Consider the following 20,522-nt stretch of genomic DNA (forward strand, 5'->3'; position numbering starts at 1 on the left):
GCCTCTGGTTTTTTAGGTATTGACACATCCATTACTTCCTCAATCACCTTGAGGACTCCCTCCCAGAATGGCGAGAGAGCAGGGCAAGATCACCAAATGTGGGTCATTGTGCCTTCATGCAATTCACACCTCCAGCATAGCTTGGAAACACCCGGAAACCACCTATGCAGAATCACTGGGACCCTGTACCATCTCGCAACAATTTTGTAGTTTATCTCTAGTAGCTATAAGATTTATAAGAGAGATGAAAGCATCTCTGCCATTGTTAAGCTGGAATTTTTAGCTGCAATTCAGTCTCCCAGGCTCTGCAGAAGCGGGGAGGATGATCCAGGTCAGGGGCTGATAGGTGTTTATATAAGATCGAGATCGCATGGTCAATCTTCGAAGAGGAGATGCATAGTTTTTCAAAAGGGGAAAGAGGGCGGATAACGTTCTGTTTCCCCACGAGGGAGGTGAAGAAATGTTTAAGCTGAGTATACTCAAAGAACTGGCATATCGTGGGGGTCCTACCCTGCAAAATAGCCAAGAGGAGAAGGAGGGAACCCTGTGCAACAATCTGGTGTAAACGAAGGGGATCTTTCTTGAAGTTATTTAGAAATGTATAAGAGGAGCCTGGCGGGAATTTTGGATTATCAGTAATAGGAGTCAGTGGACCCTGGGCAACAATCAAGGGATTCCTAATATTGATTGAATGAATGGCCCTAAGAGTGTTGCTAACAGTGAATGATATTGGGACATTTTTATGTTGGGCGCTAAGCGGCCAAATCCAAGGCAAAGAAGGAACGGAAAGTGGATAGATGTCGTGAGCAATTACAAGTTTAGATGAGATGCAGTGAATCATGTAAAGGATACGAGAATGGGCGGCCGCCAGATAATATCTGCGGCAGTCTGGCATTCCCGTACCCCCTGCATCCCTGGACCTAGTTAAGATATTAAATTTGATCCTAGGACAGCCAGAGGACCAGACAAAACTATTGAGGCTGCGCTGGACCTTATGCCAGAAGGAAGAGGGAATGTGTATGGGAATAGTCTGGAGCAGGTATAGTAATCTAGGGAGCATTGTCATTTTGACAATATTGACCCTTCCAAACCAAGAAAACTCACCGCGGTTCCATTGAGTGAGATCTTTATCTAGTCTAGATAGGAAAATCTGGAAATGCATGACGAATAGTCTAGAGAGCTCGGAGGTGATACCGATACCTAGATACTTGATAGAATTATTAGTGGGCCATTTGAAGGGAAAGTTACTTTTCAGTGTTTTAAGGGTCTGTGATGGCAATAGTATGTTTAGGGCTTCGGACTTGTCCGCATTTATATTGAAACCCGACCATGTTCCAAATTTATTCAATTCTAGCATTAGTGAAGGGAGAGATACATGCGGATTAGCGAGATACATCAGAAGGTCGTCCACAAAAGTGGCACACTTAGGCTATGTGCCCATGATGCAGAAATGCTCCGGATTTTTCCTGAGCGTTTCTGCATCTCCCTGGCAGAAAAAAACGCATGCGGATTGTACATGCATTTTTCCTGCCAGGGACATGCGGATGTGAAGCGTTCTTCACATGCATTTCCGCATGCGGGTTGACAAGCGCTTTCCAAGCGATTTTAGCATCACTTGGAAAGTGCTTGTCAACTTGGTCACACTATATAAATCCATGCAACCGGCATGGATTTATATAGTGTGACCGAAAGAATAGTAAAAAAAAAAAAAAAAAAATCTATACTTACCTTCCGATGGTCCCCGGTTTCTTGCTTCACTCCGTCCTGGCTGCCGGCAGATCGCGGTACACTGAAGGACCTGCCGACGTCAGCGTCGCGTGACCCGTCACATGACTATGACGTCAGCGCAGGTCCTCCAGTCCATTGCGATCTGCCAGGCAAGGGAGGACAAGCGCACCGCGGGCCATCAGAAGGTAAGTATAACATTTATTTTTTATTTTATTCTTTTTTTTTTACAGTTTCTATGGTACCTGGGTCCGGAGGAGAGTCTCCTCTCCTCCACACCTGGGTACCATCCGCACATTGAACGCATGTATTCCGCATGTGCTTATCTAGTGAATCGGAATACATGCGTTCTAAAGCAAGTCAATGGCGGCGAAAATGCAGCGCTTCCGCAAAATAATTGGTAGTGCTGCGTTTTTTTCCGCAATGATAAACCGAAGCGTAAATTTCCGCAGTATGTGCACAGCACATGTGGATTATCATTGGGGAACATGGCAGGCCTTCTAACATGCGTTTTTTAAGTGTTTCTGCAGCATTTTTGCTGCTGCAGAAAAGCTTAAAAAACGCATCGTGGGCATACAGCCTTATATTCCCGATTTTTAATCATAACACCCTTGATGTCGGGGTTTTCTCGAATAGCCCCCATGAGGCTCTCCATCACAAGAACGTATAGGAGAGGTGACAAAGGGTACCCCTGGCGTGTCCCATTTTTGATTGAGAATTTATCAGAGTGAGCAGTTGATTTTGAGTTTTGCAGACAGGGTCTGATAAAGGGCACATATTTTGGATTTAATAGAGGGGCCTAGATCAATAAAGTCCAGGGTTTGGGTAATGGAGTGCCAAGACACTCTGTCGAAGGCATTTTTGGCGTCTAGTGACAGGATCATTAGAGGGTTTTTAAGGGACGTGGCATAATTGATGATGTCCAGAGTTTTTAAGGTGTTGTGTCTAGCCTCTCTGCCTGGCACAAAACCCACTTGGTCCTGGTGGACCAGTTTTGGGAGAACCTATTAACAATAAGTTTGGCATACATTTTTATAACTACATTAAGCAACAAGATTGGGCGGTAACTAGTACACAAGTTAGGGTCTCTTCCTGCCTTTGGAATCACTGTGACGAAAGTGGAGGTTACTTGAGGAGGAAAAAGCAAGGGGTCAGAGATATGATTGAAAGATTGTAACATTAATGGGATCAGTTGAGTCTGAAAAGATTTATAGAATTTAGAGGTTAGACCATCAGGACCCGGACTTTTATTTCCCAGGAGGTCTCCCACAATCATTGAGAGTTCCTGAAAGGTGAATGGTGCCTCAAGATCCCTCACCTCATCTTCCGAACGTTTTTTAAAGGAGGAAAAAGGGAAAGCCGGGGAAGATTAACCAAGGTCCGACCTAGGGAGATTGTATAGTTTAGAGTAGTAAGTTTGGAAAACCTCCGCAATCTCATTGGTGGTGTGCACCTGGTGGCCATGAGTGTTTTTAATGAGTGGAATATGATTCTGTGTCATTTTGTTTGTAAAAAATGATTATATGAGGCTTCCAGAATGCATTTGACTTCCAGTCTCGCTTTTGAAAGTTCTCTAAGGGTTGTGGTGGAGAGGGCATTTTTGTGTGCTTGTTCGAGTTTGGAGACCGCCTGAAGTAAGATAGTTACTGCAGCATCAACTATAAATAAATCTGTGTCACATGGGAGCCTGGGAAACTTACACAGTAATGACAGGAGCTCCCGACCTTTTGGGGGAAAATGAGTGTTAGTCATAACTGGGAACCTCCTCTTAATATTCTAAGAAATATGAATTATCACCAATAAACCTAACAATATAGTAATAACATCGCATTGCTTAAGAGCATATAAAGAGAGAACAACATCAGAATATGGCAACCAGGTAAGCGATCTGCCTGTAAAGTAAGGACAAATGCAATACTATCATCAAAATCTTAGATGTGCAAAAGCAAGGTAACTTGTTAGTATGGGTAGATAAGCAACCGTGCTAACGATACTAGAGTCAGTCGTTGGTCCGTGAGTTGCGATGTTGTGACTGATCCATCTTCTGGGCATTACGTTGATTTTCTCGTGGGGGAAGGCTCTTCTTTGTCTGGGCCATCGATGGGTTGATTCCAGAATTTGGTCTTTCGATTTCTGTGGCTTTGAGGGACAAAACCGGCCAAGGGGCCAAACGAATGATAGGCAAGTCCAGGCCTTGAGGAATGCCGGAAGGTCCTCGGGAGAGCGAAAAGTGGAGGTACTGGAGCTCCTCTGTACAATTGATGAAAAGGGGAAGCTCCAGCGGAAGGGGATGCCTTTGGATTTCAACATGTCCAGAAAAGGTTTTAAAGTCGCTCGTTGAGTCAGGGTGTGGCGAGAGAGGTCTTGCAAGACATGGATAGGCGTATTCTTGTAAGTGATGGGCTGCTTCTTCCTGGCCGCTTGTAGAATTTGGTCCTTCAACAAATAGAAATGAATACGGCAAATTATGTCTCTGGGACGGGATGTATCTGGGTCGACTGGGCGAAGGGTCCTGTGAGCTCTGTCCATTTCGATTGCCTGACTCGGAGGTCAACCTAGGAGGTTATTGAAAATAGACGCAAGGAGTGCAGGGATGTCAGATGGGGAAATGGACTCCGGAAGCCCCGATTATGCAGATTGTTGCGTCTATTCCTGTTCTCCAGATCATCTACATTTTGCTGTAGTGAGAAAAGTTGGGCTGTATGTAAATGGACCTTTTACTGAAGAGATTAAATGGAGCCAGCGTTGTTGGACCGCGCCTGGGACAGATTGTCAACTCTGGCGGAGATAGAAGAAAGTTCATTGCGAAAATGAGCAAACTCCATCTTGCATTCTGAAACCACCTGATTAGCCAGTGCAAGTATGTCGTTTCTTGTGGAAGATGAAGTGATCAGACTCCTTGCATCTTCTCGCCCTACCACCTGCACTAGTGACCCTATTCCCTCACATCTCCTTCAGTCCCTTGCTCCAGCTGTCACCACTCAGCTAGCTAAAATTTTCAACCTCTCCCTCTCCTCTGGTATCTTTCCCTCTTCTTTTAAACACGCCAGCATACATCCATTACTTAAAAAAACATCCCTTGACCAGAACTGCACGGCCAACTACAGACCTGTTTCCAATCTTCCCTTTATCTCTAAACGCTTGGAACGCCTGGTCCATTCCTGTCTAATCCGCTATCTCTCAGACAACTCTCTTCTTGACCCTTTACAATCTGGTTTCCGCTCTTTACATTCTACTGAAACTGCCCTCACTAAAGTCTCTAATGATCTACTAACAGCTAAATCTAATGGTCACTATTCCCTGCTGATTCTCCTGGATCTCTCTGCAGCATTCGACACTGTGGATCACCAGCTCCTTCTCGCTATGCTCCGCACTGTCGGCCTCAAGGACACTGTTCTCTCCTGGTTCTCCTCCTATCTCTCTGACCGCTCCTTCTCTGTGTCTTTCGCCGGCTCCTCCTCCTCTCTCCTTCCCCTTACTGTAGGGGTTCCTCAAGGATCAGTCCTAGGCCCCCTTCTTTTCTCCTTATACACCACTCCCATTGGACAAACAATCAGCAGATTCGGTTTTCAGTACCATCTCTATGCTGATGACACCCAATTATACACCTCTGCTCCAAACATCACCCCTGCATTACTACAAAAGACCAGTGATTGTCTTTCTGCTGTGTCTAACATTATGTCCTCCCTCTGTCTAAAACTGAATCTGTCAAAAACTGAACTACTCGTATTTCCTACCTCCACTAATCTACCTATGCCCGATATTGCCATTTCCGTTTATGGCTCAACCATTACTCCCCAGCAACAAGCCCGCTGTCTTGGGGTAATTTTTGACTCAGATCTTTCCTTCACTCCTCACATCAAATCACTCGCTCGTTCATGTCATCTACACCTCAAAAACATCTCAAGAATCAGGACTTTTCTCACCTTTGACTCGGCAAAAACTCTTACTGTCGCTCTTATTCATTCTCGTCTGGACTACTGCAACTCTCTACTTATCGGGCTCCCTCTTACTAAACTCTCCCCTCTCCAATCCGTCCTTAACGCAGCAGCCAGGATCATATTCCTTGCCAACCGCTACACCGATGCCTCTTCCCTGTGCCAGTCATTGCATTGGTTACCCATCCAATATAGAGTTCAATTTAAACTTACCACGCTTACCCACAAAGCGCTCCATGCTTCAGTACCACCCTACATCTCCTCCCTTGACTCAGTCTACCACCCTACACGTGCCCTCCGTTCTGCCAGTGACTTAAAACTTAAATCCTCCATAATCCGAACTTCCCACTCCCGTCTCCAAGATTTCTCGCGCGCTGCGCCAATTCTTTGGAATGCATTACCCAAGACAGTTCGATTAATTCCCAATACCCACAGTTTCAAGCGGACCCTAAAAACCCATTTCTTTAGACTGGCGTATCACCTCCACACACTATCTGTCCATCCCAATTGTCCGTCCCAGTTTTCCCTCATATTAAAATCTTCTTCAATTTCAGGTTCATACCAACCATGCACATAATAGCCTCGGTCAGGACTGCACACATATTGGCAGACGACCAGTCCATGTATTATTTATCCTATATAGTATATCAAGGCTGCATTATACAATATATGTACATTCTACCTTTTGTGTCTCCCCCATTTCCTCATAGACTGTAAGCTTGCGAGCAGGGCCCTCACTCCTTTCGATATGAGTTATGTTTATTCTGTATTGTTTGTATAAGTCCCCCCTAAAATTTGTAAAGTGCTGCGGAATATGTTGGCGCTATAAAAATAAAAATTATTATTATTATTATTGTGGGAATAGACTGTAAGAGAATGCGGAGGTCTGCAAGAGAGGCTGGTCTGTTATCATCTCCCAGGGATGAGGAAACAGGGACCCCTGTAGTTTGTTGATATTGGATAATAGGACCCTGTAAGAGGTGGTGCTTGGGGAGGGATTCATCAATCTCAAATCTAGACATGAAGAACCCGTCGACCAGTTGGGCGAAGTGTTTGGGCCCAAGGGAGCAGACGTAGATGGGTGATCCCGGGGGCTCTCCCAGTTCTAAAAAGCCAAGGATGTCTCATGTGCTGACTCCCCCTGGGCACCGGGGTCCATGAAATCCCCTAGAGAACAGGGGTGTTGCCCCCTTTAAGAGGATGTGGGGGCAAAGTTATGTCCGTGGAACCACAAGGGGCAGCCAGTGTCCCTGCTCCCCGGTGTAATCCCATTTCAGGAGAGGAAAGCTCCATCTCGGTCTAGGAGTTCCTCATGTACTGAGGCGGGGGATGGTGCGCAGGCAGAAGACGGTCGATCTCCCTCCGGTGCGATAACATAACCGGCGGAGCCTCCAGACAGCGCGGACGGGGAGGGAGCAGTCTCCTGAGCTGAAGACCGGAGTGGAGGAGAATTTACCTCTCCACATGAGTGGCAGCCATCTAGCGGGGCAGCGTCGGCGGAGCTCACGAGCGGGACCAAACTGGGGGAGCCACGTGGCCAGGGGGATCTGGTAAGATACCTTTTCCGTCGCAGGCAGGTCTTGAGGGAGCCGGAGAGGAGAGCCCCACGGATCGGCGGAAGGGTAATTCCACCTGTATCGTTGCTGGTAGCTGCATGTCCCGCCACTTGCAGATCTTGTGGCGGCTTCTGCAGGTGTAAAAAGTTCTCAATGTCTCCCCGGTGAGGTGGAGCAGAGGATGAGGATCGGGATCTTACTTTTCTGCTAGTTTTGCCAATGATAATATAAGGTTTATCGATGGTTTTCTGGGATGGGGTAGAGGAGCTCAAAAGAGTGCATCTCTACAGAGTCAATGGCCCTCGGAAGAAGCAAGCAGGGCGAAACGTGCATGTCGGGGCTGCACAGAGGAGCCAATTCATACTAATCATCTACATTATAGGTAAATAATAATTTCGACCTTTGATTCAGTGTTTAAAACAACCTGTATTTGTACTAATGTGGTGTTTAGCCATCTATATTATAATATTAAAGGTTTGGACAGATTTATATGCATAGGGAGGAATCTCCTCCTGAATAGGTATGAGATGCAGATCTTTGCACTATGTACCTTTGTAAAAGGGTGGTGTTTATCCTTCCAATATATATAATAATGTTTAAACATAGGGAGAAACTTCCTTTTTGAACAGATATGGTTATATATTTTGCATCTTGCATATTTGGAGAAATGGTTGCACTAATAACTAATTATTTATTTTGATTTATATGTGCACAGTAATTCTCAAGCATAGGAGGAAAGTCTTTATCTGTTATGATTATTGGAGAAAAATATATATGTATATATACCCTTGTACGGTACTTTGTGGTTTAAAGATCCTTGTATTCATATTTGTATCTAGTGATTCTGAAAGCTTTTTTGAAATAATATACACATATATATACTTATGATAATAATGTTCTGAAAGCTTGATTATGAAAAGATTTTTTCCTAAAATATGAAGTCATTAGGTCTGTTAATAATCATATAGACTGAATATATGATTGTGCCCCTGTGCTTATTTTAGTCTCCTTTTCTATTTTATTGTCTTTTAAAAATTTAATAATAAAATGTATATTTTAATGAAGGATAGGTGTGTCACTTCTTAAACTCGGCGGGGAAGATTAGTACCCAATGAGTATGGTGTATTAAGAGTCAAGGCTAGCCATGCCCCCTATTATTATTTATTTTTAGAGCAGCGTCACTGCAGGAAGTGAGTATACACTATTTTTATTTTAATTCGGATCCAGAATTAATTAAGATGGGTTGTCCAGTACTGGACAACTCCTTTAAATGCATGCATTTCTGTCTGTAAAGCATTTTGGCAATATTATTATTATTTATTTTTAGAGCACCATTGATTCCATGGTGCAGTACATGAGAAGGAGTTACATACAAAATACAGATATCACTTACAATAAATAAACTACTAATGACAGACTGGTACAGAAATGAGAGGACCCTGTACTTGAGGGATTACAGTCTACAGGATAATGGGGAAGGAGACAGTAGTTTGGGGGTGTTTGCGGCAGCTTCGGTGGTGGTGAGGTGGCAGCAGGGTCAGTGAAGGCTGTTTAACTTTTTAGAAGAGATGGGATTTCAAGTTCTGTCTGAAAGTTTTGAGTGTGGTCGATAATTGGACATGTTGGGGTACAGAATTCCAGAGTATGGGGAATGGTCAGGAGAAGTCTTGGAGGCGATTGGGAGAGAAGAAGGTCTTGGGAGGACCAGAGATTACATCTTGGAAGGGATTGGGAGATTAGTTCGGAGATATATGGAGAAGACAGATTATGGATGGCTTTGTAGGTCAATGTTAGTAGTTTGAACTGGCTATGTTGGGGAATTGGGAGCCAGTGAAGGGATTTGCAGAGGCAAGAAACAGAGAAGTAGCTAGGAGGCAGGTGGATTAATTGGACAGCAGAGCAGAGTTAAGGACAAGCTGGAGAGGTGCAATAGTGTTATCAGGAAGGTCACAGAGGAGGATATTGCAATAGTTGAGGCGAGAGATGATGAGGGCATGCACTGACATTTTAGTAGATTTAGGGTTGAGGCAAGGATGGTTTCTGGAAATATTTTTGTATTGGAAGATGTAGGAGGTGGTAAGAGCTTGGATGTGCGGTTTGAAGGACAGTGCAGAGGTGAGGGTTACTCCGAGGCAGCGGACTTCTGGTACAGGGGAAAGCGTGATGTTATTTACTGTGATAGATTGATCAGGTAGGGCAGTTAGGTGAAATGCACACTTATACAGTGACAGCTGTCAATCACTGATAGGCCCGCACACCGGACCAAAAATCCCATAAATAGCAGAGGTTTAATTGAATAAAACATAGGTTATACTAAATCTTTTCTCACAAAACTATATATCCATCTATTCCCTGTAGCTCCTCCTGCTCTATAACATGGTGCCTGCAGATTGGACTGCACTTTCATGGAGGCAGGTGCCCTTTAAAGTATAAAACTGTGATCATTCCTCTTCACTTTGTAGAGCAATATCCGATATTTATACAAAACATTTAATTAATTTCACGTTGTTTATGAAACAGCAACATATTCTGCAGCACTGTACATGTACTGTCTTCACTCAGATAAGTGACAAATCAGTACAGATACTGATGAAAAGCTAATGTCAATGGTGCTGGGTCATTTCAATGAATGGTCCATAAAATTCTGCTTTGAATGGTCTTTTGAGCATATTCTTTTAATACAGGCTGCTTCATAGTCGGCCCTGCCTGACCCCCATGAAACCCACCACCGCTAACAAAATATAGTTAAACAAGTCCCACGCTGAAGATGCGTCTGGGATGTTAAGTAACATAGCCATCTGGAGACACATATTTCCAATAAACCACAGCTCTACATCTTAACAAAATCCAGCAGGCAGTTGTTTTTATTTTCTTCTGTTGTATACTTATGTCTTTAGCAGCTGCATACACATGGCTAGAGATAGATTTATTTAGGTTTTGTTTTTTTTACAAAATTCTTAAAATATGACAAATAATTCCCAAAAAAGAAAAGGCATTACCACATCTGCTGGCTCTGGAGTAAACTTTTCAAGAGACCTTTATTCCCCAAAGCTGCTTACCTGTAAGCACATCCATTTACTGCACCCCAAAACATTGCAACATTAGCATCCTATGTTTAGCACACTGACTCATCTGCCTGAATTATGCATAGCATTCTTTGGACTTCTTTGCTGTCTTACACACTTGATGAAGAAGAGCATTTATTTGTTTATTTGCAATGGCCCTGAGGAGACACGGCTCTTCTTTATTCCATAGTCTATGTATTGCTGTATCTTCAATTTACTTCCAGACAATAACTTATTATGGTAATTATGTTATCTTTACACCAAAACCTAAGGATCCATTTTTTGTTGCGATCTATAGCCGAACAATCATGAACAATATAGCATCAATATATAGTGTAGTATGTGAAGTCATTGGTGATTATCCAGGGGGCACCTATAACTACTCTGTCTAATGTCAAACTTCAGTAATGACTATACTAAATAAAGTGTCGCTCTTTCTTCCCCTGATCTAATTCATCACAATTTTTATAGCCAGGGCCACTAGTCAGACAATAACTCCCACCACATATTGTAAGTTTCTGTAATTCTCTATGGAAAAGGGCTAGAGACATTAATTTCCAAATCCAATATCAGATTATGATTTAGCTTGCAGCATTAAAAGGGTTGTCCGGTCTTAAGCTGCAAGTCTGCAATCACTCTATGTGACTGCAGACTTGTGAATCCTCACATCATGTGATGATTTTTCGGTGCCAGCAGCGGGAGCATGACCGCAAATATGTGATTTGCATATATGCAGTCACGTGCCAACTAGATGTGCGCGGCCTCGCTCAATGCAAGTGTATTGAGAGAGGCTGGACAAGTCTAGTCGGAATGTGGCCGGGAGTATGCAATTCGCATACTTGCACTTACATTACTGCCCGCTCCCAGCGCAAGCAAGAGAGAATTCTCATAACGTGCAGAGTGATTGCAGATTTGTAGCTCAAGACTGGACATTCCGTTTAAGACCAGACAACCCTTTCAATGTAGAATATAATATAGGAAAAATATCAAACAGTAGTTCTTGATTGCTATTCTTATCTATTAATTCCTTTATATTTGTTATTGTTGGAAGCAGGATTTTCACAGTTCTGATTTCTACTTGTCCAATCCTAAAGTATGATGAAATAAGCAACATCAGATGTGTGTGTGATGGTCACTTACCCTTGCTCCTACCATGTAAATTAGATGCAGGTTCTGCCAAACAATCAGGTTATGGTGGAGTAAGAGAGACAATCATTAAAGCATGGTCCACGGGCAGCATGTATCAGACACTGGCTGTATGACTTCTGCCAGGTATGTTTGACTTTGAAACGCTCCAGTGTTTCAGAGAAAAACATGTAAAAGTCAGGGACCGAGCCACAGGGGAGGCTAGTCGGAAAGGCAGGTTCTCAGTGGCTTCTCCCCACCCACTCCCCAGGAGTTAGAGGTCTCTCCCAACATTTGTGTAAAGGGAGAGAGTCCTGTCACTCCAAGAGAGTGGGCGGTTAGAAGCCACTGGTAACCCACCTATAGTAAGGAAAATAAGTATTTGATACGCTACCGATTTTGCAAGTTTTCCCACCTACAAGGAATGGAGAGGTCTGTAATTTTTATCGTAGGTACATTTCAACTGTGAGAGACAGAATCTTAAAATAAAAAAAAAACAGAAAATCACATTGTATGATTTTTAAATAATTAAATAGCATTTTATAGCATGAAATAAGTATTTGATCACCTACCAACCAGCAAGAATTCTGTCTTTCACAGACCTGTTTGGTTTTCTTTTAACCCCTTAGTTACCGGGCCAATTTTGACCTTAATGACCAGGCCAAATTTTTTAATTCTGACCACTGTCACTTTATGAGCTAATAACTCTGGAACGCTTCAACGGATTTCAGTGATTCTGAGAGTTTTTTTGTGAGATATTGTACTTCATAATAGTGGTAAAACTTGTTTCATATTTTTTGCGTTTATTTGTGAAAATATCAGAAATTTGGCAAAAATTTTGAAAATTTCGCATTTTTCCAACTTTCTGTTCTTATGCCATAAACCAGAGAGTTATGTCACACAAAATAGTTAATAAATAACATTTCCCACATGTCTACTTTACATTTTACATGCGGATTTTACATGCGTTTTTCCTGCCAGGTAGAAGCATTTGTCAAGCGTCTTTGCATGCATTTCCGCATGCGGGTTATCAAGCGCTTTTCCAAGCGATTTTAGCATCACTTGGAAAAGTGCTTGACAACTTGGTCACACTATATAAATCTATGCTACCGGCATGGATTTATATAGTGTGACCAAGTAATAGTTAAAAAAAAGAATAAGAATGGTAAAAAATAAAGATTATACTTACCTTCCGATGGCCCCCGGTATTTTCTCCGCTCGCGGTGGTGTGAATGGACCTGCCATGACATCATTTAGTCATGTGACAGGTCACGCGACCGCTGACTTCTGGGGGCCATCGGAAGGTAAGTATAATCTTTATTTTTTATTTTAAATTCTTTTTTTAACAGGTTCTATGGTACCCGAGTCTGGATGAGAGTCTCCTCTTCTCCAAACCCGGGTACCATCCGCACATTAATCGCATAATATCCGCTTATGCACATGTGCTCATACGGATATTATGCAATTCAATGCAAGTCAATGGCGGCAATTACGCTGCGTGTCCGCAAAATTAATGGACATGCTGCGTATTTTTCCGCAATGATAATCCGCAGCGGAAATTTCCGCAGCATGTGCACAGCACATGCGGATTATCATTGGGGACCATGGGGCACGTATTACCAAGCGTTTTTTAAGCATTTTCGCAGCGGGAAATTCCGCGGCAAAAACGCTTAAAAAACGCATAGTGGGCACGCAGCCTAAAACTACTGTCCGGAAGGGAAGGAGTACTGTTTGACTTTTTGAATGCAAAAATGTCTGGAATCGAGAACAGACGCCATGTCGTGTTTGGAAAGCCTCTGATATCCCTAACAGTGGAAACCCCTCAAGTGACCCCATTTTGGAAACTAGACCCCTCAAGGATTTTATCCAGAGGTATAGTGAGCATTTTGAAGCCACAGGTACTACACAGAATTTGATAACATTAGGTTGTCATATTTTTGGACCACTCTTGTTTTGCAAACTGCTCCAAGTCTCTCATATTTGAAAAATATATAGCTGCACTCTAGATTGCTAGAATGGTAAATTTAGACAATTGGAACTGCATTACTCTCATGGAAAATAGATTAGTGCTACATTATGTACATGTGGAATTTTGGAAAAATGGAACCGCAATATTACTCTAGAAAAATGTACAGTAGAAGGAAGGTACTGAGCACATAAATTGGCCAATGTATATGAGCCCAACAACTAACATCAAAGCGTACCTTGTTGTTGGGTCCCTGTCCTGCCAAAAAATCCCTGTCCTATGAAAAACCTCTCTTGGACTAAAAAGCCTACTATTTATGGGGCAGGATGGAACCAGCTAATTAAAACCATCTACGACTGATAGGAATAGGAGTGCACATGTCACAGGAGTTCTAAAATTTCACATGTACATAATGTAGCACTTATCTATTTTTCATGGCAGTAATGCATGGACAATATACGGCTGTGCATTAAGTATCAAATCTTACTCTGGATGATCCCTATCAACTGCAACTGGGCATTGTCACAGTGTCTGAAACTTTCTGGTTGCTTTACGTCTGGGCTAAGTAACTCACACTCCCTGTTTAGTGCACGTCCTCAATTTAATTGTGCGAAATTTCTAAAAAAATGATACCAGCTTGAGAAAGGTTGAGGCCATGGCAGGAAAATGTCTGGCCATTTCACCCCTTTTTACATGGCAAAGAACATCCCTCAAGCTTTGAAAAAAAAGAACAGTCTGCCTGAGCAAAATTTGATGCTGCACAAATTATAGCTTCTGTATGGTCCGATCATGTGACTCGTCACGTGATCGGCTTCTTGCTCACATCATCTGGCCCGGCTTCTCGGATGACGCGGTGGGTGATGGCTCCTGTGGGCTCAGGTTTGGCTTCATGCGCCACACACAATCCGGATATACTTCAGTACGTGGCAGGATACTATTTGTCTAGGCTAATGTTTAATGTGCCTCCTGTCAGTCTTACGCCATGCCCCTGACGAAGGCTATAGTCAACACACGTGTTGGGACCTGGCGCCTTTCCAGCAGGAGGAGATGAATTAAGGTTTTTACACGCTTTTTCCTTGATATTACTGTTCTGGTTTAACTATAGCAGCAATGCATGATATAATACATACTGTATGTCCTATTGGCTACTACCCATTAGATAGTTATTCCTTGGCATTTCTGCTATTTTTACAAATATCTATAAAATATTTCATTCCCTCCTGCTGTTATGTTTCGCCTTTAGGGTATGTGCGCGCAGTACATTTTTTATGCGTTTTTGATGTGGTAAATCCGATTGGAATTGGCCTCAGAAACGCATTGCAATCCTTATCCCAGCATCTTTCTATGAGAATTTGGAAGATCTGTGCACATGACCCAGAATTTTCTTGACAGGATTTCATGTGCGTTTAAATAAGCAGCATGTCCATTTTTTGTGTGGATTTGCCTGCATTTTTCCTATACAACGCACAAAAAACGCAAAAGAAACGCATCAAAAATGTGTGGAATTTCTGCAGCGTTTTTGATGCCAAGAGGTGCAGAACCTTTCAGAAATGCTGCAGAAATTTCTGCAAGCAAATACTGATCGTGCGCACATACTCTTATTGTTTGCTCACTACACAGCAAGCACACTGGAGTTTGGCTTACTTTGAAGTCTCCTTGGGAGCTGAAGAGGGTCTTATGTCTCCTTTTGAATCCTTTGAAAGAGGCTGCTACATTTGTCAATAGGGAGAACTGTGGCATCAACAATGTCATCATTTTTATCTTGCAAAAAACTGTCACCATGATGCAACAGGCAATGAAGGAAGAACAGCAGCTTGTACCCTCAAAATCCATGTTACATGCAGTGTTATGGAGGAGGAGTAGCAGCAGCAGCTGGAGGGGGACTTTGATTTATTCCCAAGCACAGAGATGGGATGAGGCTGACACTGTACTGCTACTGGGACTTGTACCCTGTTCAGACAATGCAAACATATTTCTGCTCCCACAAAAGGGATAATTTTTGCACGGCTTATTCCGAAGACATTGTTTCTTCACTTTCAAAACAGTAAACCTGTTTTTGGGATAATTTTTGCATCATTTGCCAAATTTTTTTATTTATTTTGCGAACAGTGAACCTGTTGCTAGTTTCAAAATATTTATACTGTAATGTTCGGGTGGCTTGTGAAAAAGCTATATCTGTTTTTAGCCATCAACAAACATTTTGCTACTTTCAAAATAGGGATAATGTGTTTACCTTCCCTTGTGAAAAAGCCATAGCTTATTCAGTCTGTGCCACCCTTGTATAAAGACCAGAAAGGCAGGAATCTGCCCCAAAAAAGGGATATATTTTAAATTATTTTTCCAATTTAAAAAGGCTAAAAGTTTATTGATGCAGAGTGTTGTTAAACAGGATGTTGGTTTCCACTGTTTACTATCTGTTTAAACATAGCTAGATGTAATGAGGTAATTTTGACATTTCTATTGTTGAATTTGCATTAAAAAGTTCAAAAGCGGTTCAATATAGTCCTAGGAGATCTCAGACTGTTATACATTTTTTTTCTGGGCAATTAAAGGTTTAGCAAGATTGGCAATTCGTGCTGAATCGATTTGCTACGAATCAAATTTCTGGGAAAATAAAAACATGTACTCTTTAAAAATACAACCCCCTTTCCATAAAAGTTGGGATGCTGTGTAAAATGTAAAGAAAATGAGAATGAGCAGTGATTTGGAAATCTATTATAGCTAGATTTTATTTACAGCAGGACATAGAACACAGATTATAAACTGAAAGTTAGATTTTTTTCCATTTCATTTGAAAAAATTAATTAATTTAGAAATTGAGGGCACAACACATCTCAAAAAAGTTGGTACAGGGTTAACAGAAGGCTGAAAAAGTAAATGATACTAGTGAAAAATAGCTGGAGGGTCAATATTTCAACTAACAAAGATGTTTACCAATCTGTGAACGTCTGCATGCAAACATTGTGGAGCAAGTTCAGAAAAATGTTCCGCTGTGTAAAATTACAAAGACTTTAAATATTCCACCATCTACAGGACATAATGTCATCATAATATTCAGAGATTCTGGAGAAATCCATGTCTACAAGGGACAAGGACAATGATCAGTATTGGATGCTCATTATCTACGGCAGGGGTACATATATTTTTTTAGCCCAAGGGCCACATTGCCATGCTGAACAAATCCCAAGGGCAGCAATAAAATTTAAAAGGGTGCTTACATGAATTTACCACCATCAGTACATTAATACATCACCAGAACCAAATTTTATGCATTTGAGGAGGATTTGCTCAGTTTCTGCTCCCAAAAAATCAGTGTGAACACATGTTAACTTAAACTGAGTTTTTCTAGCAGAAACTCGCTAAGGCTATGTGCCCACGATGCAGAAATGCTGAGGATTTTTTCCTGAGCGTTTCTGCATCTCCCTGGCAGAAAAAAACGCATGCGGATTTTACATGCGTTTTCCTGCCAGGGACATGTGGAAATGAAGCGTTCTTCACTGGCATTTCCGCATGCGGGTTGACAAGCGCTTTCCAAGCGATTAGCATCACTTGGAAAGTGCTTGTGACAACTAGGTCACACTATATAAATCCATGCAAACGGCATGGATTTATACAGTGTGACCCGAGAGAATGGTTAAAAATAAAAAAATAAACCTATACTTACCTTCCGAAGGCCCCCGAGACTTGCTGCGCTCCTGTGCTGGCTGCCGGCAGATCGCGGTACGCTGTACTGAAAGACTTGCCGTCACATGACTGTGACGTCAGCGCAGGTCCTTCAGTCCTGCGCGATCTGTCGGCAGCCAGCACAGGGAAGGAGTCCGGGGGCTGTCGGAAGGTGAATATAATCTTTATTTTTTATTTTATTCTTTTTTTTATGGTACCTGGGTGTGGAGGAGAGTCTCCTGTCCTCCACACCTGGGTACCATCTGCACATTAGAACGCGCCAATTACGCAAGTACAGATGCATTCTTGCAGAATTGGCGCGTTCTAATGCAAGTCAATGGTGGCGAAAACGCAGCGCTTCCGCAAAATTAATGGACATGCTGCGGATTTTTGAGCGCAGCATAAACGCTGCGGAAAAATCCGCAGCATGGGCATTGAAAGTGCGGAATTGCATTGGAGACCATGGGGGAAGGTTTACCAAGCGTTTCCCAAGCGTTTACGCTGCGGAAATTCCGCAGCGTAAACGCTTGAAAAACGCATCGTGGGCACACAGCCTAAATCCTCCTCATAATCTCAAATCTCTGAGTTTTGAGGATTTTTAAGCTTTAACATAACCATAAAGCATGTCATGGATTGCTACATGTGTACAAGATCAGAACCACCATCATCACATGAGTGCAGTGCCAGAACCACCATCAGTACTTGAATGCAGCACCAGAACCACCGAAAGTACATGAATGCAGCACCAGAACCACAATCAGCAATCAAATGTAATGTCAGAGCAGCCCCATATATAATTATATTGCATGAACCTAGTATTCCCAGTATGTCCTTAACAATGGTAAAGAGATACTGGGAGTTGTTACCAGCCATCACTAGACTGCAGACCATACAGGAACCACAGTACTGAGATGTAGTTAGTATCACAAATAAACATTTACACCCAGGTACCTTATAGATGACATCTTCTCTGATTGGAGTCGTTCCCATCCCTTTTGTCTCCATGTAGTACAGACGCCATGATTTCATGCCCAGAGCTCATCTCTCCAGACTTGCCTCTTCAACACCACTTCCCCACATGGTGCCCTTAAAGCACCACTTCAGCATTTTTTTTTATTTCAGCGATGGAGAGGTGATACTAATGTAAGTTTCCTGCACCTAATATTATACTTACCACCTGCTGTCTTCAGCTGTTGTCGGTGCCCCGGTCCAGTGCCGCCATTTTGTGACTGAAACTTCTGACTGATCAGAAGTCAGAGGTTTGAAGATCACAAGGTTTCAATGCAAGTCTATGTGAGCCAGACTTGCATTGAAAAGTGACGTCTGGCTCACTTCAGGAAACACTGGAGCGATCCGGCAGGTCACAACCTGCTGAAGGCTGCCTGGAGTGGTGCAGATAATAGCAGAAGACAGTGGCTGGTAAGTATAAGACTAAGTGCAGAGGCCTTACATTAAAAACACCACTCCAGTCCTGCAATAAAAAATGCTGGAGTGGTGCTTTAAAAATAAAAGTATAATTTTAATGCACATATTTTTAATTAATAAGAATAGCTCTCATGCCATAACCCTGAATAAACAATTGCCCCTCACTGTACTTCCTGCACAGAATATACCCCCACACTTCCCTTCTCCATAATATTCCCCGTACACCGTGCCCCTCTCCATAATGTCTCACCGAACACTGCCCCACTCCAAAATATCCCCACAAACTGCCCCTTTCCATAATTTATATAATTTATACACTTGCCTCTCTGCATAAAGTCCCCTCCACCCAATTGCCCCTTGCTATACTGTGCCTTCTTTCAAAATCCCCCCTTTGCCCCATTATGTGCCCTCACAGTAACACCAACCTTTCCCATCCCTGGCCCCCTTATCTAAAACAATAGGACATTTAATGTTTGGCTTCTCCATGGAGGGCTTACCGTTGCCTCACAGAACTGTGGTGACAGCAGCAGTTTGATGATGTCAGCAGAGTGCTGACCTCATTATGCCGCTGCACGTCAGGGCGGTAGCTGATGGACGCTCCTCTGCCCCCTCCCAGCGATAAAATGTTCAAATGTATTTGCATCTGAAAGATATGAATACATTTGAATATAGGAAGAAGGCAGCCAGCGTGTCCTGACTTCTGTGGGCTACAGCATATCCTTTGCTGTGCAGGCCTGATACTCGGCCAGGCAGCACTGCATTAAAATAGACATGATTCGATCATGCAAATAACTTCATGGGCTCAGGAAAATGGTGTTCATTGTCTGTAAACACCTTTCGCCAAGTTAAAGCTCCAGCATAAAAAGAAGCCATATACAATACCAAAGCTTATTTAATATGGACTGAAGCAAAATGTAAAATGGTTCTGAAATCAGATATATCTAAATTTAAAATTCTTTATGGAAACTATTGAGGACTCAAGAAGAGAGGGACAATCCAGCTTGTTATCAGCACACAGTTCTGAAGCCCATCTCTGATGGTATGGGGTTGCATCAGTGTCTTTGGCTGTCACGGGTGTATCAGAGGCAGGGGTGGATTAAGAGTAGCAAGGGCCCCGGGCAGTTTAGAAGGCGCCCCCCCCCCCCACATACACACCTGATTTATCACATGTCACATGATCCCCTGTGATAGATCATGTGATAGTTCACGTGAAATTAATTTGGCACAATATTAATATAATATTTTTTTTTAGGCTGTGTGCCCACTATGCGTTTTTTAAGCATTTCCGCAGCGGCAATTCCGCTACAGAAACACTTAAAAAACGCTTGGTAGAAGGTCTGCAATGTTCCCCAATGATAATCCGCATGTGCTGTGTACATGCTGCGGAAATTTCCACTGCGGATTATCATTGCGGAAAAATCCGCAGCATTACCAATTATTTTGCGGAAGCGCGGTGTTTTCGCCGCCATTGACTTGCATTGGAACGCATGGAATCCGCATCACTGCATCTGTACATGCGGATTCCATGCGTTTCAATGTGCGGATGGTACCTGGGTTTGGAGAAGAGGAGACCCGGGTACCATAGAACCTCTTAAAAAAAGAATAAAATAAAAAATAAATATTATACTTACATTCTGATGGCCCCCGTGTCTTTATCTGATGAGTCCTGGCTTGCCGGCAGCTCGCGATGGTCTGAAAAGGACCTGCCGTGACGTCATTTAGTCATGTGACGGGTCACACGACCGCTGACGTCGGCAAACCATCAGAAGGTAAGTATATATTTATTTTTTACCATTCTTTTACGGTCACACTATATAAATCCATGCTGGTTGCATGGATTTATATAGTGTGACCAAGTTGTCAAGCACTTTCCAAGTGATGCTAAAATCGCTTGGAAAGCGCTTGTCAACCCGCATGCGGAAATGCATGTGAAGAACGCTTCACTTCCGCTTGTCCCTGGCAGGAAAAACGCATGTACAATCCGCATGCATTTTTTCTGCCAGGGAGATGCAGAAACGCTCAAAAAAAATCTGGAGCATTTCTGCATCGTGGGCACATA

This window comes from Phyllobates terribilis, unplaced genomic scaffold (assembly GCF_046119375.1).
Source record: "Phyllobates terribilis strain yellow unplaced genomic scaffold, ASM4611937v1 Scaffold_2__4_contigs__length_985480577, whole genome shotgun sequence".
In the NCBI taxonomy this organism is placed as follows: Eukaryota; Metazoa; Chordata; class Amphibia; order Anura; family Dendrobatidae; genus Phyllobates; species Phyllobates terribilis.